The sequence below is a fragment of the Gorilla gorilla genome, chromosome 8 (genome assembly GCF_029281585.2).
Source record: "Gorilla gorilla gorilla isolate KB3781 chromosome 8, NHGRI_mGorGor1-v2.1_pri, whole genome shotgun sequence".
Lineage (NCBI taxonomy): Eukaryota > Metazoa > Chordata > Mammalia > Primates > Hominidae > Gorilla > Gorilla gorilla.
Window position 1 is genome coordinate 36656940 of NC_073232.2, and position 21155 is coordinate 36678094.

At 56.0% G+C, this 21155-nt stretch overlaps 1 protein-coding gene across 8 annotated transcripts in view; it reads right to left on the reverse strand.

The window, feature by feature from the left end:
• The window catches only part of ZMIZ1 (zinc finger MIZ-type containing 1), a 247456-nt gene extending 226974 nt beyond the window's left edge, over positions 1–20482 (reverse strand). For 4 of the 8 annotated variants that reach the window (XM_019034968.4, XM_019034966.4, XM_063709968.1 and 1 more), the window contains exon 1: positions 20177–20426. The gene's annotated coding sequence lies outside the window, so the exon portion shown is untranslated. Of the gene's footprint in view, positions 1–20176 lie in introns of all 8 variants that reach the window. The other 4 variants (XM_004049640.5, XM_063709969.1, XM_019034969.4 and 1 more) reach the window with 4 other exon arrangements.
• Between the last annotated feature and the right edge of the window lie 673 nt (positions 20483–21155).

Below are 21155 nucleotides of genomic sequence, written 5' to 3' on the forward strand. Positions count from 1 at the left end.
AGGCAAAGACTTCAACTGTACCAGACCAAAACCAAACGAGAGCAAACAGGAGAAGGCACAAAACACCCTGAGCTGAGCTCATCTTGTAGAAGGAAAGTGAGCCGGATGGATGGGGAGCACCTCGTGTTGTCGATGCCACTCTTCCACAATTTGTGTTTGCACAAGAGCCAAGGGCTTTTTCCTTCACTGATGTGGGGCCCACTTGGCTCCATCTGGGTGGGGAGAAGGATCTGACATGCGGAGGCTTCGGCCGTGGACCACGGAGAACCTCTCCTCCGTGGGAATGAACCCCACCAGTTGCTTCAGGCTCTGAGGCTACCTGTCCACCTCCCCAAGTGTGGCACCAGCCCAGGTACCTACTCAGCGCTGTCCTGTCGGAGGGGCAGGGGCAGACAACCATGTCCACAGGATACTCGTTTGTACAAACAGCCACGGACCAGAAAAGAAAAATCAAGCTGTGGCCTCGCGTAGGGAGTAGAAGACCTGATTCCCTGAGCAGCTGTGGAGGCTGAACAAGTTCAGCACTCTGAACTCCAGCTTCCTCCTCTGCAAAATGGGATAATACCACCCACTTCAGAGGGGTGCTGCGACAGTCTCCAGACCCCAAAGTACCATGCCTGGTGCAGGAAGGATGTTCCCAAGGATGTGAGCTTTGCCTGGGGGAGCAAGGACTGAAATGCATTTGCAGTGGGGACCGCTAAATGGAAGCTCTGGTCTCAGACCTGGCTTAGGAAACGCACCTGCTCACAGCCCACCCACCTTCCCCAAGTCCCAGAAAGCAGCCAGCACTGCAGCAGAGAAAAGATCTCAGAGTCGGAACAGTAGTCCTGGCCCAGGGACCCCTAAGCCTCCTTGCAGCCTCTGCTTAAAGCCTGTAGGGGCCGAGTCCCAGGGAAGGTTGGTGAAGGTTCCCATGTGTCCCTCTCTGTCACCCTCTCACTGGCAACTCCCGGCTCGACAAAATGCTGTCCTGCACCTTTAACCGACAGAACCCAGGGCCGTGCCTAGGCAGGCCTGAACACCCATGTTTACCCAGCAGAAGGGTGGCCCTCCCCCAGCACCATGGCAAGCTGGAGCTCATTTGCCCACAGACTCGCCTGGTGCACAGGCAGTGCATATGAGGCCCCAGCCCCTGGCCCTGCCCAGGGAGTTTTGCCCAAGAAGCCTTGTGGCCTGGCCCAGGCTGCTGTTGCCGAGCCAATTCTCCCAGCAAGCCAAGCCTGGGCAGCGGCAATGCAGGCACAGCAAGCTCACAGGTATCCTCAGACCTGGTAGCTTTGGGCAAAACAACCTGACCCACAAAGCGCTCCTGGGAGCCTGGCATGGCCCAGCCATCACTCTGGCTTTGGCTGGCAGGGGAAAGGGCAAAAGAAGGGGCCAGGGGTCAGACCATGCACATGGTCCACACCACAAAACCGACCAGCTCTGGGAAAGGGTAGCCACCATGTATTATTCAACTTGCAGGGAGCGCATTGGAATGTTTGCTAGATCCAAGCTGGTGCTGCTGGGTGACAGGGAGTCAGAGCCTGGTGGTGGCTGTGGTATTCTAAAGGTAGCTGCGATCCTGCCAAGCAAGGGCTGCAACACTGGTCAGGAAACAGTGCCTGGGGAACTGGGGCAAGGGGAGGACCAATCCGCTTGACCTAGCTGGTGCATGAGGGCAAGCTGAGGCTTGGGCAGAGTTTGCAGGATGCCTAGGAGTTCTCCAGGCAGACAGAGCAGAGAGGAACACAACGTGCAAAGCACACACAAGTGAAAGTTCATCTGGGGCCAGAGAATGAAGGGCACTGAATTTCAGATTGTAGATCGTAGAGAGGCATGAAGGAGTTTTAAGTAGAGTGGAAGAGGTGATAGATCAGGGGTGCCTTTTATTCAGGTTCACACTGGTAGCCAAGTGAAGGGGCGATGGAAAAGGGGAAGCTGGAGGTAGACACCTGAGGGAAAAGGTTGCTGCCTGGGGACGTAGACAGGAGAGGTGGCTGGAGAAACATCCAGAAGGTGGAGTCCAAAGACATCAGTTCCCTGACTACATACTCCCATAAGCTATGCTCTGGGCAGGGGAATGGGGACATGGACACCCAATGTCATGGGGTACAGCCCTGGGGAGGAGTCAAAATGACTTCCCAATTTCAGCCAGGACCATGGGACAATGTCAGCCTACTCCTAATCCAAGGTGGCTTTATGAGAATTAGAACCAGTCTCCCCTTCCTCCAACACTTTACCATCACCTGCCAAAAAAATCATCTAATACATGTATAATGTGAGGGGACTAAAATGTGAGTACCACCCCCAAATTGTGCAGTGCGCAACATGCGCTACCACACACAGCTGTCCTAGGAGACACAATGCCAGTGAACAAGCAATGGAAGGTGGAGGGTTAGAGGCCTGGGGTTAAGGCAGGTAGGAAAGGCAGATAAAATCTAATCTAACACACTAAGAAGTTAAAAACACTTAACAAAACAAAGAACAACCAAAGCAGTGTTTACTAACCCTCCCTGCCTTTTTGGCATGAGAAATTCAAATAAAAGGAGAGGCAGAATTATTTGCTATATGGAGTCCAAAAGAGAAAAAAATAGTTGCACAGACCAGGTAAATAAAAGAAATGCAAAAATGCAAGTCAGGAAACCCTGGTTTTAAAAGGAAGAGATTGGCCAAAGGTATAGAGAATCAGTCCTGGACACAGAGCTTCCAAAAAGATTATCTTTAAAAAAATAAAAATAAAAAAATAAAAAATAAATAACAAAAGATCCTACCAGCCTAGGTAACAAAGCAAGACCTCGTCTTTACAAAAAAAAATTTTTTTAATTAGCCGGGGTGATGGCTCGTGCCAGTAGTCCCAGCTACTCAGGAGGCAGAGGTGGGAGGATCGCTTGAGTCCAGGAGTTCAAGACCGCAGTAAGCCATGATCACACCACTGTACTCCAGCCTAGGTGACAGACTGAGACCCAGTTTCTACAAAATAAAATGAAGTAATAAAAATAAAAAGGATTATATATGCTGAACAAGCAAACATAACTGAGTAAAATCTGAGAAAAATGGGCTTTCTGGCCAACTGAACTATCTGGATACCTGAGGGCTTTCACTTGATCATTCAAGAACTCATCAGGCTTTACTGGGCACCTTCTCTGCTCCAGGTCTTGTCTGACCTAGCTGGTACCGGGACGAGGAGAAGGCTGAGGGCTGAGGGAGTCCAGAGGAGAATGCCTAGGACGTCCCTGGGAGGAGGTAATGACAAAGTTTGCCAGGTAAGGAGGGGCGGGGAGACGCATTCTGTCGCTGTCCACACGGTGAAGTGCAAATCCCCGTCAACCATGGCAAGGCCCTTTTTTAACAGAAGTGAGAATTTTGTGAGTTGAGGTGAGACCCACATTACATCCTGGGGGTCTGGAGTAGGGAGCCTCACCTATCCTGGAGGTAAAAATGCTCCAGCAGGCTCCAAAGGAGAGTCCCAGCTAGAAGGGGCCTCAATGCACAGAGGGCAGAGAGGCAAGGACTTGTCAGGGTCAGGAAGCTGATGGGTGGCAGAGATGGGCAGTGGGTATCCTCTCCCTTACCAGGGCCCTTCCAGTACCCAGTGCTGCCCCAGGGGTTTCATCCAACTCCAACCCTAGAAAGCCAGGGAGCAGTGGTAGGCGGGAAAGGCACGTTGTGATGGCCACTCTCAGGTCCCTGGCCACTGGGCACAGCTCAGAAACAGAGGGAGAGGCACTTCTCATTCCCAGAGTAAGAGTCTCATTCTGAAAAGGTTTGGGCTTTTGCTTCCTGAAAAAGAGGTTCTCAGGGGCATCTCTTGGGCTGAAGCCTGTTGCCTGCTGCTGGTAATCCTAACAAGTGTGTTTATTGGGCTCTGGAGATCACAAGCTGCCTTCCTCTGTCTCCCCTCCTGGTGGCCATGGGAGGCGGGCACCCTCTGCCCATTTTTCAGATGAGAAGGCAGGCCCAGAGAGCCATGGAGGGCCTCTCATCCCAGGTCACTCTTTCTGGGTCTGGTGCAGGCCAGACGGCACCTGAGTGCCAGGCAGGAGTCAGGGTGGGGCGTTATGCGGGCTGAGGCCTCTGCCCACTCTGCCCAATGGCATGTGCAAATGGCAGGTGGGAACTCAACTGCGGGCCTGGCGTCACGCTGGGCATGTTGGCCCCTTGACCCCCACCCCCAGCTTGAGGAGGTTACATCCGAGCCCTGGTGACTGGTGCTGAGCCCCCAGAACCAGCCTGCCCAGGTGCTGCACGGTTGCAGAGGAGGGTGCCAGCAGCCAGGCTGTGGTTTTGTGCTTGGCTAACTCTTGGCTTCTGAGCAATGAAGTGGAGAGAGAAGAGACACAATAAGAACATGGTGCCCACCCACTCAGCCCTGCCACCACAGGCAGCAGGCAGCCTCTGGGGCCACCCCAGGACCTGTGGCCCTCAGAGCACAGGCCGGGATCTACATGGCACAGCACCAGAATGCGGAGCGGGCAGCGTCCGGCAGAGCCAAGGGCCCCTGGCAAGCACTAGCTCCTGCCACCTTCAAGGTGAAGAAAGGAGACCCAGGGGCCTGTGCAGGTTCAGGCCAGAGTGAGCCGGCCTGGATTATCCCTACCAACCCACCCTCCTGCTGCCTCATTCCCCCACCCCCACCCCACCACCCTGGAAAGCAGGACTTCCCTCTTTGTGCCTCTGCAAGTCACAAGAATCCCAGTTCAACCATCAACGGCCAGCCCAGCCGCTGACCCTAGGATTCTGGAGTTGCTTGACTCAGGCAGCTATGTTCTTGGAGAGAGGTCAACAAAATAGGGAAACTGAGGCTCAAAGAGGGCAAAGGACCTGCCTGTGTTCATACGGCAGGATTGGAGGCACAAGGATACAGAACGTTAGAGCAGATAGCCAAGCAGTCCCAACACCTGCATCTTATTGATGGGGTGAACTGAGGCTCAGGGATGGGAAAGAGCCTGTCCGAAGTGACTTTGAATTAATGAGAACCTCAGGATGGCCATCTTGGGTTGATCCCGTGCGGCCAAGATAGAGCTGCCCTCTTTGACCCCAACCTCAAGTTCAGGAAGTTGCAACACTTCCTTGTTTCCATAGTAACCAACTACTGCTCCAGGAATACACTGAAATGTTTTTATTCCCTCCTCTGTGCTGGCCCTGGGCCAGGCTGTGAGGACACAGAACAGAAAGAGGAGGTGTGAAGGAAGGCACAGACCCAGCCCACGCAGTCGATCCCTTGCAATAGAGTGTGGGAGGGAGAGGAGTAGAATTTTCAGTGGAGAAGAAATCCTCAGTGCCTGAGAGTGTCAGGGGAGAGAGTTCAAAGATGGCAGCTTTTGAGCTGGGCTCTTAAGGATGGGTAGGAGTTCACCTGACTGAAGAATGGAGGTGGAGGAATTGGCATATGCAAAGGCCTCGGGATAGAGGATGACTAACATGTTGGGAAACTATGGTGCATAGAGTGGCGTGTATGAACATGCAGGGGATGAATGCCAGGGAATCAGCCAGAGGGGAGGAGAGAGACCAAATGCAGAATATCAGAATTCCAAGGGTAGACAAGGGTATCAGGAAGACCCACTATGCCTCTATTTTTCCAACTGTTAAACGGGCACCTTATGACAGAGTGGCTGAGGCACAGGAGGTGACACGCACAAAAGGAGAAGGGCTCAGACTCCCAGGACACAGCAACTTGAGCCAGTTCTCTAGCTCAGCCTGTTTCATGGAGGTGGACAGGCATTCCCAGTGGGCTCCTGGCCACAGCCTCAGTCAATCTTTAAAATACATTCAGGATCCGACCTTGTTTCACTACCTCCACTGAACACTCTGGTGCAAGCCGCCAGCATCCTTTCCTGGGTTCCTGTAAATGCTGCCCAGATGGTCTCCTTGTGGCCACCCTTGTCCCTTCAGTCTATTCTCGGCTCATCAGCCAGAGATCTTAGAGGACACATCTGATAGCCTCAGTCCTTTACTTAAAATACTTCAGTGGCTTCCAAATCACTGTGCATGAAGTCATAAGCCCTTCCTGTGCTTGATAAGGCTCTCTGTCCCTTATCACCTGGTCCCTGATCACTCTGTTGACTTCCTCCCCACTCTCTCCTTCCCTCACTCCATCTAGCCACACTGGCCTCCCTGCTTTTCCCAGACCACACCAAACAAGCATCTGCCACAGGGCCTTTGCACATGCTGTTCCCACTGCCTGGAGAGCTCTTCTCCCAAATGTTCATTGAGTTCACTTCCCTGTCTCCCTGAGGTATCTGCTCAAATGCAGCCTCTTCAGAGAAGCCTTCCCTGACCACACCATCTAAAGAAGCCCCATCACCCACTCATGTCCCTATATCACCTTATACTGGTTTATTTTTCTTCAAAGCACTGATTATAACTCAGGCATGATGTCATGCATTAAGTTGTTGACCTGCTGACTGTCTCGCCTACTAGAATGTAAGCATGGCCCCTGTCAAATTCACCAGTGTATCCCCAGGGCCTGGAAGAGTGCCTGGCACATGGTAGGTGCTTGATAAACTTGACGAAGGAATACATGAATCCACCTTCCTTGGGTAGCTGGGCGAGGGGAGGCACAAAAGGACCCCAGACTCTGTCCTCCCCAGGGCCAGAGTGCTGGGGACTCAAGCCCAGCCAGGAAGCCTTGTTCTCAGGCTGGCACGAGGCCCCACCAACAGGACCCTCCCAGCCCATTCAGTGCATGGGCTCCCCAGAACTGGAAGGGACACAGGGCCTGGCAGAGGCCTAGAGGAGCCCTGAGGGAAAAGTAGCAGTTGCTACTCTGCCCATTGTCCCCCATCGTCCTTCACTCCACACAAAGCCTGGGAAGGCCAAGGACAGCCTCGGGCGCAAAGGGTGGAAGTAGGGGGAGACCAAGCCAGTGAGGCTGGGAGGACATGGGATCCTGCCTGCAGCTCTGCGACTGGATTCCTTCCCTCTCTGGCCTCAGGGCTCTAATCTGGGAAATGGGATGAGAAGGGCATTAAGTAGACTGGCTGCCCAGGTCCCTCCTGCTCCAATAGTTTCGGCATCTTTGGGTCTTAGGGGCCTGGAAGGGATCACAACAAGCTGCATCTCAGACCATAAATTCAAGCCATGGTCTAGGCCACCAAATGAGCCTGATGAGCCAAAAAGCTGGGCGTGGGGTCTCAGGTGGGCTCCTAAGGATCCTGTTGCCACCCAAGGCAGAATGCAACGCAGCCCCATATGAACCAGGAAGTGAGAGAAAGTGTCCTGCTACAGGGCAGCGGCCCCCAGGCTGGAGGAGCCAGCTGTCTTACCAAGACCATAGGCACCGAGTGCCTGCCCCCAGGACGAGTGTTTCTGGTGGGCACAGCCAGAGCCGAAAGGCCCAGCCGCTTTGCAAAATGAGGAAGGTGAGTCCCAGGCCAGGCCAGCGCCACTGCCACAGCCATGGAGGCACCTCTCCTGTGCCTTACTCCAGCAAAGGGTTTCTGTGGAGTAACAGGCAGGGCTGGGCACTGGCTAGATGGTGGGGACACCTGGATTTTAGCTCCAGCTCTGCCAGGGACTTGTCGTGTGACCTCGTCCCCTCTGGGGTTCGACTTAGCATCTAAATGAGAAGGTTGGCCTGGATGGTCTCCAGGGCCTTTCTGTGCTGCCATTACCATCACTGCACATGGTAATGAAACATTACACTCCCCGATGCAGTGATACTGGACAGCATGCAAGGTGCTGGCCTTCCCCTCGGACTCATGCGACAGCCCCCAGCGATGCTGGCAGGAGGAGGCCAGAAGTTCTGTCTCTAAATCCAGCGCTCCTTGCACAGAGCCCAGGTCTCAGGGGCCTGTAGACACTTAGGCAAGATGCGCCTAAGTGGCAGGGGGCAGGGCCAGGCAGAGAGGAGCTCAGCAGGGAGCTGGGTGCTGGTCGACAGGGGAGGAAGCACTACTCACAGCCCCTGGCTACCTCCAGTGAGGGGGCTCTGGCTGCAGTGGCAGGCGAGCATGCTGCAAGAGGCTAGGAAGACAGACGGCCTTCTCAGCCTCCTGGAATGTCTGACCCTGCTTGAAAAGCAGAAGCCAAACCACTTTCTTCCCCTAGGGCCCCAGTGAGCCACTGTTGTGGCCTCCCCAGCCTACTGCCACGTCTTACAACCTGGGCTAGGCTATTTTCAGGTCAGGTCTCAGGTCTCCAAGCTGCCCAGACTCTTACCAGAGGCAGAGATAATAAGGCCCAGGGGATATAAGAAGGCCACCTCCCCAGGAAGCCCACTCTGCCTTCTCCAGCCTTAGACTCAGCCTAGAGAGAAGTCTCCGAGGATACAATCTCTGAGGCAGAGAATGGAAGAGACTTCCTGAGGACCAAATTCACCACATTCTGCAAGGTCCTGAGAAGAGAACTAGGGGAGAGGTATCCTTCTGGGCTCCATACGATGTGGAACTTTCTAGACGGAGGGAGCTGCTGGGGAGGCAGGGAGCAGCCTGTCCGTGGAGGCATGCAAGCCCACATGGGAAGGTGCTCTATGAGGATACCGTAGATGGGGCATAAGTCATCCGTATGACAGGCATCAGAAGAGATGGGTGCCAAGGTCCCTAATGGTCTTGGGAATCAAAGGTGCCAAGAATACCAGAAATAGGAGCATCCAGAGCCTTCGGGTGGAGCAGAGCTGCCCAGACCCCTCTGGGGAGCTGGCTAGGAGGGAGGCCATCCACAAGGCAGAAGGCACCAAGACTTCTGAGGCCCATGAGGATTCCAACCCCCAATGCAGACCCACTCCTTCTGCCTAAAGGGGTCAGTCCTGCAGATGAAGCACAAGCAGAAATGCAGATGTCAACCCAGGCCGGGTGGGAGGAATCAGAAGGCCATTCTTTTGCAGGAGATAAACTGACGTCAAACTCACAGCTTCACAGCCCCATCGCCAAACACCAAACAAGAAATCACACCTGAGGCCCGGCGCAGTGACTCATGTCTATAATTCCAGCACTTCGGGAGGCCGAGGTGGGCGGATCACCTGAGGTCAGGAGTTCGAGACCAGCCTGGCCAATATGGCAAAACCCCGTCTCTACCAAAAATACAAAAATCAGCTGGGCATGGTGGTGCGGGCACCTATATTCCCAGCTACTCAGGAGGCTGAGGCAAGAGAATCTCTTGAACCCGGGAGGCAGAGGCTGTAGTGAGCCGAGATCGTGCCACTGAACTCCAGCCTGGGCAACAAAGCAAGACTCGGTCTCAAAAAAAAAAAAAAAAAGTCACACCCGAGCTTTCTGCTCTTCTCCCAGGATCTGAGGCACAGGGAGGTTGTGGAGCTCAGGTATGCCAGGCACACAGGGCAGAGAGGCGGAGACCCAAGGAATCCCCTTACTTGCTCCCAACCATCACAAAGCCCACTTCTCAGGATCCCAGGAAGGTGGGGACATGAGGACTGCGAGCAGGGAGGCAGAGTGACTCATTCACAATTACAGAGTGGCCGGCCAGCGGCTCTCCGGAGGCCCCAGGCTGCCTCTCCCCACCAACAGCACAACAACCCCAGCTAAGGACTCCTAACCAGCTTACACCAGCCGGGCAATCTGAAGACACCGTGTGCCCCTCAACATAAGTGCCAGTGGTCCCCACAGCCCCCGAAGAGGAACCATGAACCTGGGCGGGACCCACACAATGCAGCCTGCAGAGCAGAAGCTGACCTCCTGACCCAGAGGAGGCAACTCCTAAACCAGTCCTGCCCAGCCTTCCTAGAAGAGGGACTGGGCGGGGACTTCCTTCACCCCAGTGCCAGCTCTTTCTGGGACACTGAATCCCAACACCCCTAGTAGGTCTCACAGAGGACAAGACGGGATGGCTTCACAGTGAAGTCAGCTGCTGCAGAAGGCCATGCCTGCCTGCCACTCACTCATCATTCCCTGGACCCCCCCGGCCCCAGTGCCAGGCCCTGTGGCCTTGGTCAAGTCGCTTCACATCCCTTGGTCACAGTTTCCTTGCCAGGAACATGTCAAGCTGGATTAGAAGCAGGAGGTGTGAACATAAATCTATTCACATCTTCAAGAGTCACACGACTGAGTTGGAATGGAAGAGGAGGAGAAAGGCAGCATGACAGTTCCACTCCATTCAAGGGCCAGGGACTACAGACCCTTGGACTAAGGCTATGGTTTCGACACTGTTTCCAGGTGTCCACATTGAGTTAAGGATCTGAAACAAGGCTTCAGACCACCTCTCCAGGAAAGTGCACGTTTGCAAAGGCTTGACCACAGGTTCTGGGGGCCCACAGGCCCCACGGGTGAAACAAACCCCTTCTGGCTCTGACAGCCAGCAAAACTCTGGGGCCTATCTCTAGGGACATGGCAGAGGCCCCACCCCTCTGCCCAGTTGGCCTTGCTTTTGGGACTGCCCAACCACAAACAGATTTGTGGTCTGGTCACAAAAAAAGAAAAGACAAGGAGGCCGGCAAAAGTGGGAGGCTGGAGGGTGGGTTAAAAAGAGGTGGAAAGGCCAAGAAAGCAGGCTGAGGGGAAGACTTCTGCCTGTGCAGACACTGTCCCCTCCTCTCCTCTGTGAGAGGCTCCCCTGGAAAGGTGGTTCTTCAGTAGGTAAACCATCCGCTGGATGGAGCTGCAATGCCTGAGCTGAAAGGGACTGTTTACGCGGGCGTTTCCCAAAATGGTCTATTGGTCTTTTCCATAGTTATTTTGCATTAAAAAAAGGGTGGGGCTAGGCACGGTGCTCATGCTTGTAATCCCAGCAGTATGGGAGGCAGATGCAGGTGGATTGCTTGAGCCCAGCAGTTCAAGATCAGCCTGGGCAATATGGTGAAACACCATATGCAAAAAAAAAAAAAAAAAAATACAAAAATTAGCTGGGCATGGGTGCGCATGCCTGTAGTCCCAGCTACTCGGGAGGCTGTGGTGGGAAAATCACCTGAGCCCAGGAGACAGAGGTTGCAGTGAGCTGAGATTGCACCACTGCACTCCAGAAAAAAAAAAAAAAGTCGGAGGTGGGTGGTGTCTGTAGTCTGGGGAAAGGCTGAGTGAAGCAAACTATTTACTCCGAGCCATCTCCTCCAGGCAAATAGGTTTGACAATTTCTTGGGGGCGGAGGTGCTCTGTTGCCCTCTCTTTTGCTTTTGGGGACTGGTGGTCCTGAGAAGCCACTTCGGGAAGAGATTATGTTGTTTCAGCTCATGGTCTTCAGATGAGGAAACTGAGGCTCAGAGGGGTGAGTGACTGGCCAGAAGTTCCAGTCAGTTACCATTCATAGTGATTCTACATAATAGGGTACAACTGACAAGCCCAGTCCCTCTGTGGCCTCCTTCCCTTCACACGAGAAGAGTCCAAAAAGTAGGTATTGTTATTATAAGCCTCAGTTTACACATGAAAAAAATAAGCTTCTCAGACAGAAGCCCAGATGCAACACCTCCCTCTCGAACGCCTTTCCAAGGGGAACAAGCTGCCCTAGTAGGTTGAATTACAATGTACTTGGGTTATGACTGACTGGGGGCCTCTCAGAGATGATGGGCCAGCCCTTTGTGCTACACAAGAGTGTGGAAAACGGCAGGGAGTTGGAGATCAGGAAGCCTAGGTGCCAGCAGGCCGCTTTGGTTGGGCTCCAGGCACCACATGACCTAGGCAATCAACTTCACCGTCTCATCTGTAAATCAGAGGTAAGGCAATGGGAATGCTGGTGGTGACCATGACTAGGGCTACCTTTTCTTGAGCACTTACTATGTGCCAGGAAGTTTGCGCACTCCATCTTCTCAACCTATGGGGGAGGTAGTATGTTAGTTATTACTACACCACTAGTAAGCCTGTTCTACAGATGTGGAGACCAAAGTCAGAGAAGTTAAACATTACTTGCCCAAACTTACAGAGCTCATAAAGAGCAGAGCAGAGGGCTGAACCCAGGCAGTCTGGGAAAAGCATGAAACACATTAGTTGCCCAATAAATGCTGGCTATTATATTTACGGCAGACCTTTGGCAAGTTGTTTTAAGGATGTAAACAACAGCAGGAACACCAAAGCATTTTTCGATGGAACACCATTTTTCGATGGAAAACCCCACCCCTCCCCACCCAGACCACAGAATCCCCCACTCTTAGTGAGACACCCCACTGTATGACCCCCAGTCAATCCCACCACCTCTCTGGGCTTTGGGTTTCCCCATGTGGAAAATAAGAAGGTTGGACAGAGACCCTATAAGGTCGCGTCCCACTTAAACACACCAGGAAAGGGTTTCAGGACTCTTCCCAGAGGTCTCTGTGCCCTGCTGATCCTTGGCTAGGTCGCTGAGTGGTTAGAGCTGTGCACTGTGCTTCCCAGCGGTGGTCAAGGTCCACCGGGGAGTAGGGGTGGGAGTTTGGGTGGGACCCCTGTGGACAGGGCAAGGTCCAGGCACCTGGCATCTCCTCCCTTGTCCTGAGCCTAGCTGGCTCTTCCTGGTGTGCTCTCACCTAGGCTGACAAAGGTGACTCTCAGCAGGTGACTCCTAGGGTGGGGTGAGAAGGCCACCTCCCTGCTTCCCCATACACAGAGGAAGTGAAGGCAGGACCAAGTCAGTGGGTCATTTGCTCTGCAAAGGACAAAGGTCAGCTCCTGGAGGGCTGGCTGGAGGGGAGAGGGGAGGTATGAGAAGCTACCATCCTCTTGGCTTAAACAGGTCCTGGCAGATGAGAAACCTTGTACCCTCCCTAGATGGTTTCTGTTTTGTTTTATTTATTTATTTTTTTAGACAGAGTCCTGCTCTGTCGTCCAGGCTGGAGTGCAGTGGTGCAGTCTTGGCTCACTGCAACCTCCACCTCATGGGTTCAAGCGTTTCTCATGCCTCAACCTCTCGAGTAGCTGGGACTACAAGCGTGCACCACCATCATGCCGAGATAATTTTTGTATCTTTAGCAGAGATGCGGTTTCACTACTTTGACCAGGCTGGTGTCAAACTCCTGACCTCATGATCCACCTGCCTAGGCCTCCCAAAGTGCTGAGATTACAGGCATGAGCCACTGTGCCCGGCCCTGTTTTACTTCTCTCAAATTCACAATGCAACCACCCTGTAAAGACACATGCTGCTGGGCAGGGGCTCTAATGCCAGACCAGGAGTGTTCCACACTCCCCTGGCTGCAGAGGATCTGGGAGTCTGGGAATGCCACTGAAAACTCCCCATCCTTCGTCCTCACCCTGAGCACTCAGAAGTGAACCCCACCCCCAAGGTTCAGCTGGGCCTCTCATCAGACCCGAAGAGCATTTATTAATGAGCTCAAGAGTGGCTAAGGGGGGCTGTGCCGGGCCAACAGCACACACTCAATACATGTTTCATGAGCTAATGGGCTGGCGGAGATGGGGTTCCAGGCCCAGATCGGTCACCCATTCGCTGCTGACCTTGGATGAGACCAAGTGTTTCTTTCCATGGTTCAGTTTCCTGGGCTAGGAAAGGAAAGGCCAGACCAGGTAACGCAATCAGTTCCCACTAATTTTATGCTACAAGCTTAGGAATTCAAACCCCAGAGTCAGAGAGGTTCAGAGTGGAAGGGGCTTTCCAGATCTTTCCCCGAAGCTCCCGAGCTAAGAGGAGGGCAGCACAGGACCTAAGTGGGAAGATCCAGGGCACACCATCCCCATCCTCCCTGCCAGTCATCCCCTGGGGATTGGGAAGTGAGAATGGGGTGCGGGGAGAGAGGATAGATCTCCATTTAAGCCAGACACCAAAACAGAACTTTCGAAGAAAGAGCTGGGGAAAGTACAGTGTATGTATTTTAACACACTCCCCCATCAGAACAGCTTGGCCATTTCCTGATCTGCATTGAATCAGAGGCTCCAAGAGGACAAGTATCTGGGTAAGAGTGGTGGGGGAGGACAGAGAGAGCTCTCAGGTCTCAGGGCCCTGGGCCAGGCAGCCGGAGTCCTGGCAGAAGCCCTGGCCAGCAGGGCCAGTGTGTACATGTGTGTGCAGGTGTGCATGCATTTGCATGTGTGCATATGTGTGCAGGTGTGCATGTGTGTGCATGTGTGCATGTGTGTGCAGCTGTGTGCAGGTGTGCACACACACAGGGCTGGGGGAGTATAAGACAGGTAACTGCCAACTGGGGAACAAGCTTGGGGACAAATGAAGCCCCCCAAGCCCTATCTCTAGGGGCAGAAGTCTCTGGAGGGTTCACTAGTCCCTGGAAATTCCAGACTTTCCCTGAAGTGCCTAGGGACAAATATCCCAAAGTCAGACCACTAGTCTTTGATGCTCCACTGCTACCAGCCATCAAGGTCCTGAGCCAGTCTCTGTCCCTCTGTGGGCCTAAGTTTCCCCATCTGAACAGTGAAGGGTTTGAGCTGGGTGATCTCAAAGGGCTATGCCCACTCTGACAGTCTGCGATACTCAGATTCTATAGAAAAACACGACACCCACCATCACTCAAGCCCCCATCCTCAAGACCTAAGAAGGCAGTCCCCAGGCCCTCAGCTGGCTGTCTAGGGGTGGGGCTGGGGCTGGGGCAGAGCACAGTCCCTCCACCGTCTGTCCTCAACAGCCTGCCACAGCCGAAACCTTCAAGTGGTTACAATTACAGCCAGACTAACAGGATTAGGGGAGCATTGAAATCTAAGAAATCTAATTAGCTCAGACACCCCAGCCTCCCCCAGCACAATCCTGCAGTAACTCCGGCAGCTGGGCCTGACAGGCAGGGCCTGGGGCCCTCCCAAGCCACAGTCATTACCTGCACAGGTGTGCCAGGCTGGGCCAGGCTTCCTCGGGAGGTGCTAGCTCAGCCTGCCCGGCTGCTCCCTGGCCTGAACCCCACTAGCTACAGCCTTGTCCTAGGGTGGCACTCAGCTGAGCTACAGAAAACCAGGCCCAAGGGTGGAGGCTACAAGGGGCAGAAGGAACCTAAGGTCTCACACGGAGTGGGTGCCCCACATAGCCTGGGAACTGACTCAGCCCGAAGAGGGACTACAGAAACCATAGGAACCCAAGGAAGAGCACTGGGCTTCATGGGGACCCGGGGGGCTGGAAACACCTCTGCCTCCTACTCCAGAGCCAGAGAAGGGCATGAAGCCCCATGTATAGACCTGTGTGCCCTGGGCAGTCAAGGCAGGATTTGTGTCTCGAAGCAAGCTCTGGCTGTAAGACACTGTGCCAAAAGAAAGGGACACAGCTGCTGGGGGCATGGACCATGTGCTGCCATATGGGAGGGGGAAGACAGGTGAGGCCCATCTGTGACCCTTCCTGAGAACGGCTCCTCCTTCACCTCATTCCCCCAGCACCCAGTTTTGGAGCCTATCCTGACTCTGCACTGTGTCCAAGCCTGGCTGGAGCGCTCACTCGGTGGACTGGAAAGGAGGCAGCGCAGGGGTTGGTATCAGTAAGGCCTGAGGTTCAGTCCTAACTTTGCCACCAGTTGTTTGACCGCTCTGAACCTTGGTTTTCTGCTCTGTTAAATGGGGATAATTCCAAATATTAACTAGCTTACACTGTTGTTATTGGGGTTAAACAAAGATGGAAAAAGCTTCTAAATCCACCAAGTACCATACAAAGGAGAGGGGCTGTGGTTATTACTGTCATCACGCGCCCGTGGCAGGCAGCCAGCTGGTAGCGGTTAATTATTTATTTGGACTGATCTTCCTGCCGGCACTGGACTGTGGGCTCCTGAGGAACAGGAACTGTCTTCCACACTTCTGGTCTCTCCCAGGACACAGTCTTTATCCACAGGGTGGACATTCACAGTCAACACCTGTGGCACCCATGCCGGGCCCCTGACCCAACCCCAGCCCTCATCACGCACCCCCTTCCTTCTCATACCCCGCTCCAAGGAAAGTGCCCAGAGGCAAACCTGGCACACAAAGGCAGATGACAGTGAGCACCCCCCAGGCAGACCCTTCCCCCTTCTGCACCCCCCACAACAGGTCATTCCCAATAAGGGCTAGAAGCAGCCACTTGAATGTGTCCCCCTACCTAGGGGCCTGCCTAGGCACTGGTCTTGAACCCAGGATCATTCAGGAAAGAACGAGTCTATGGTCTGGAGGGCCCCCCAGCATCTCAAGCCCAGAGTGGGGTCAGGAGGTGTGGATTTGCAGAAGGCATGTAGCAGAACATGTTAACACTCAGGTAATGAGTACCCTGTCCTGTGGGGGGCAATGCAAGCCAAGGCTGGACAATCAGCTGCCAGGGAAGTAGGTCTGGATGAGAGCAGCTTCAGGAAAATGCTTCTAGCACCTGCAATCTAAACCCTTTGTGTTCTACCCATTCTGTACCCAGAGCCTCCCAGGCCTTCAAGGGACACATGCCTAGGGGACTCATGCCCACATCTGCCTCATTCTCCCAGCAACCAAGTGGGATCGGAGGAGTTCTGCCCTCAGACCCATTTTACAGATCAGGAGACTGAGGTCCAGCACAGGAGAGTTACTGGCCCAACACAGATAGCAAGCAACAGCCTCCTGACACCTTGGTCCTCTCGCCCATCTCCTCCGGTAATAGGGAGACCCTCTCAATCATGATGGGGTCTGGCCTCTCCCCAGAGCCTATGCCTAGGACTGCTTTTCTCAGCCTCCTCCCTTCATCCTCTCTAAAGGCAGGGCCCAACCTCAGAATGCCCTGGAGCTTACAGCCAGGTGGATTGCTGCCTCCTCATCCTAAGGGACTCTTAAGGACAAAGAGCACTTCCCCAAAGGGCATGAGCAGAGAGCACTATATCCTGCTAAGAGGTCAGAGCTGTCGCCAGGCAAGGCTGCAGCAGTGTCCTGGGTAATCGTGGCAGCCCGGCCTTTGTTGTCCACACAAAATCTAAAGAGCCTCATAAAGACCAGGCAGCAGTGACAGGGGCTGGGCCAGGGCCCTGGGGAGCAAAGTTATGAATGAAAATGTAGAGGACCCAGCCACGAACCAGCAGGCCCTGCTTCCTGGTCCCATGACCAAGTGCCTACAGAAGCTTCTGGAAATTAACTGGTTGGTGCCCGAATTTCTTACAACAATGCCTCACCCTGAGGCCAGGGTCATGGCCACTCGTTGGACCCTCAGGGTCAGTGGCTTTATACGCAGGTATTCTTGTGACGAAACTCTCAGGATGCAGCAGGCCTCAAAGTGCCTTCCTTCCTAAATCCCTTCACCCCTCCCCCCATCAGGAAGAAACAGGAAAAAAAGTGAAGTCTGCAGCTCTTCTCAGTTGGGTCCTTGCCCCTGCAATTTTCTGGAACGAGTCAAGCATGGACACCTGTCCTATGTTGGAGGCATATCTATGGGGGCCAGGGATGGAGACAGCGTTGTTATTGTGGCTAGGGAAGTGAGTGTGCGTGCGCGCGCGCGTGAGGGAGAAACTGTGGTTCTGTCGCCAAACCCGCAGTCTCTGGACCTTTCTTCATTTTGCCCCTGGCTGTGAGAGGAACAAGAACCCTCCTCCCCCCTTTGCTTAGGAGGGAAAAGGGACATTTTGTCCCCACAAAGAAGCCAGCAACCCTTTTCTGCATAGACAAGGCTATTTATTCACAAGTCCAGCAATTTCTTATTCCCAACTCTTCTCAGTAAGCCCTACCCAAAATGCCAAGTCCACCTCTTGAATCCACTCCCTACTGCTCCCTTCTCCTCCCCCCACCCAGCCCCCACCCCCAGTCACTGCCACCAACTCTCAGAAGTCTAAACTTTTGAGATTTACATGTGAAAACAGCGTTTCAAAACCTCGTGATTTGGGACAAGGAGACGCTTCTGTCCTTTGGGGGAAAACAAAACCCAACCGAAAATCATAAAGCTCAGAAGAAAACACCATTTCCCTCCAAATGCATTCCCTGGGCCCCCAAGTCACACGTGCTCTGTAGTAGATAGGGCTTTCAATGTGTCTTTTGTTTGATGCTGGTGTTTCAACATCCTCGACTTGAAGAGGGAAAGGTCAGCCCAAGGCTCGGGGTATTCACAAACCCACCCGGCCCCTGCACTGGGGCCAGGAGCCAGCAAGTGAGGGGCCAGGAATTTCCCCCACTCTGGACCCCCTCACAAAGCAGCCGGGGCTGAGAAGGCTAAGAGCTTGCTCTCTCATCTCAACTTCCCCGATAGCTCAACAGCAGCTTCACACTCCCGGGACCGTACAAGCGCCAGCGAACGCAGGCTGGAATTCACCAGCGCCAAGCTGCCCGGCTCTCCAGCCCCAGCGCCTGCCTCTTTATCTGTACCTTCAAAAACAGTAATAAGCAAACCCAGGCACCTCTGGGAACAGCCTCTGGCCTCCTGCCCTGCCCTGTGTAACCAGCCTGTCCTCACACCCACCAGGGAGGAGGAGTCGGCACTGGTTAACCCTCTGGTCTACCAGGCCCGGTTCCCAGGTTGCAGCAGGGAGACAAACTGTTGCTCAAGAAAATCCTTCAGAAAACCCTTGGCACCAGGAGGCAGCTCGGAGCGGCTCTGCACCCGGCGCGGAGCCAGGGGCTTCCACAGGCGGCCGCCCACTGCCCTTTTAAATCTTTGGGGCTGGGCCCTACTCTCCCATGCCCTGGGCTGTCCACCCAGAGGGCTCCAAATGTCCGTGGCAGAGCAGAGAGGAGGGAAAGGCTGGCCGAGCCGTGCCCTCACCCCGCCAGCCCAGCCGCCAGCTTCTTGGAGGACCTCTGAGAGAACATTTGTTTGGGCTGCCAAGTTAAATCTTCCTCCCTCATGTCAGGGCATTGGAAAAGCAGTCAGGGGAGAGGAGAAGGGGGAGAGCGCGCGGGGGAAGGAGCAGCGGGAGGGAGGGAGGGAGGGAGGCAGGCGGGCAGGCTCAAAGCCCCAGTTACTCGGGCACTGCCTGCCCAGGAAGCTGACGGCTCCCGGGCAGGCGCAGCCGGGGCTCCGGGCACCGAAGCAGGGACCCGGCCGTCAGGCCTCCCCGGTCAGGCAAGGGTACCAAGCACCCTTGGCCCACCCGGGAGCGGCCCTCGCTCTGTGACCTGCTGGAGGGACGAGGTGGGAAGGGAAGGCAGAGGAGGAAAAAGTTTGCTGCAGGTAGAGGGGTAGGGCTGGGCGGCAGTGCCGACCGGCTGTCCCCGGGGAGGGGTGGGGGGCCCGGGCCGGCTGCCCTGGCGCGCTCCCGTCCGCCCGCCCTCCCGCCCGGGTTGTTTACATTCCTGGAGTGTCTTTTAAACCCGGGGCTGAGGCCGGCTCCCGGCCTTCTCCGGCGGCTCCGGGGCAGTCTCCCGTGAAAATCTGCTGGCGCACAATGGCCGGGAAGGCGGCCGCCCCTCGCCCGCGCCCCCACCGCTCCAGGGCGGGGAGCCTGCCCTCCGCACCGCGCCCTATCCCCGCCCGGCCGGCTTCCTGGACAGATGTCCCCAGCGAGGGGGCGACGCGCGCCCGCTGCCCGCGCCCTAGACGCCGAGGCCGCGCTCCCCAGTGTTTTTTCCCCAGCCCAGACGCCAGGCAAGCTTCCAGAACCCGCCTCCCCCCCGACCCCGGCTCCAGCACCGGCCCCCCAACCTCCGCCCCGGCTGGCCTCCCACTCCCCCGGGGCCACCGCCGCCGGAGACGGAGAGGAAGAAAGAACACGGGGAAATTACTTTCGTATTTGCAACGCGCGCGCGCACACACACGCACATCTTCCCCCTGGGCTCCCCTCCTGGCCGGGGCAGCCCCGTCCAGGCATTGGCCTGAGCGCCCCTCTGGCTTGCGAAGCCCTGGGAGAAACCCCTACACACACCCCTCCGCGTTCTTCGTTTGTACCGCGCGCCAGCTTTCCCCGGGCAATTCCCACACAAACAACTTAACCGCGCCCCCACCTCCCATTTACAAAAGTGTATGTTTTCCCTGGAAATTCAGACGCACAAGTTAACACCACCACCCCTTGCCACCCTGAAATCCAGCGCTTTCCCCAGCGGTTCCTGTACACACACAGGCGCACAACTTCGCATCTCCCCAGAGGAGGCGAAGGAGACCGAGGCGGTCCTTCCCTCCCTCCTCCGATTCCCGGTCCTGCCCGGCCCCCGGGTGTAGGGAGCGAGGGCTGGAGGCGCGCCGGGAGGAGGCGGGCACCGGGTCCGCGCGCGCACGACCACACTTACGCCCCGCACACCCTGACAAACCCGGCCCCCGCGCGCAGCCCAAGCCGGCTCCGCGCAGCCGGGAGCTCGCCGGCCGCTGGGCCTCCGCCCCCGGCCGCCAAGGGGAGCGGAGCGGAGCCCGCGCCGCCGGCCGGTCGCCCCGCTCCGGGGGACACTTTAAGGGAAAAACCCCAGCACCCAATCCCCACGCTTGCACCCCGAGAGTCCCCGGGGAGCGGGAGGTAGCCCCGGAGCCAGCGGGCGCCTGGCTCTGGCCCCAAACTTACCGGGCGCTGCGAGCGCCGCTGCCGCCGCTGGAGGACGCGCCGCCGCCACCGCCGGGTAGGGCAGGCTCGGGCCGGGAGGAGCGCAGCGAGGGCGCCGAGATCCGCTCGGCTCCGGCTCCTGCTCCGCGCCGGCTGGGGCTGGGGTCACCGCGCTGCGCCGGCGTTGCTCGCTCGCTCGGCCGCCCGATCGCTGCTCGCCCGCCTGCCGCCCGGCCGCCCGCTCTCCCCGGCGCCCGCCGCCGCCGCTCGCTTTTTTAATGTCCACAGACAGTGAAAAGGAACTCGGCGTTAGGGGGTGAGTAAGTGAATCAACTCGCCCGGAGCCGAGCAAGTTGAAGTGTCAGATTACATTGGCTATTCTATTTCCAAAGGGCCCCGCGCCGCCGGCCGCCCGCAAAAGCCGGTGCGGAGTCAGGCCGGAGCGGAGCGCCGCGCCGCGCCGCCGCCGCTGCCGGCGCTCGGCTTGGCTCGCGCTCTGCGCTCTCTTTCCCCTTTCCTTTTTGCCTCTCCTCGTTCTCTCCCTCGCCTTTCCTTTCCTTTCTCTTCCTCTCTTCCTCGCTCCTCGGTCTCGGCGCTCTCCCAGCTTTTCTTCTCCTGGCTCCTGGTTCCCCGCTACGCCACCAGTCCACTCACCTCTCTCCTTGCCCTACTCCCTCCGCTACTCCCTGACGCCCCCTGCAGCCCCCAGCCCCCCTGCAGGCCCCAGCCCCAGTAAGTTTGGAGAGGGGAACAAATGCTGAGCCTAGGTAGGGACCACCTTGGGGAGGAAGCCAAAATCACACCGCTCACCCGAGAGCCCCTGCCCCGCGCTGGCACGCCCCCGCCTGGAGTGCACTCGTGGCCCCGGGCGCTGTCAGGTACCCGAATTGGGGTAAGCGAGTTGGTAACTGGATCTCCAAAGCCTTCCCCTGGGGTTGACTTTGGAATTGTTCCTACAGCCCGGGGACTGGTGGTTGGGGTGGGAAGAGGACCACCACCA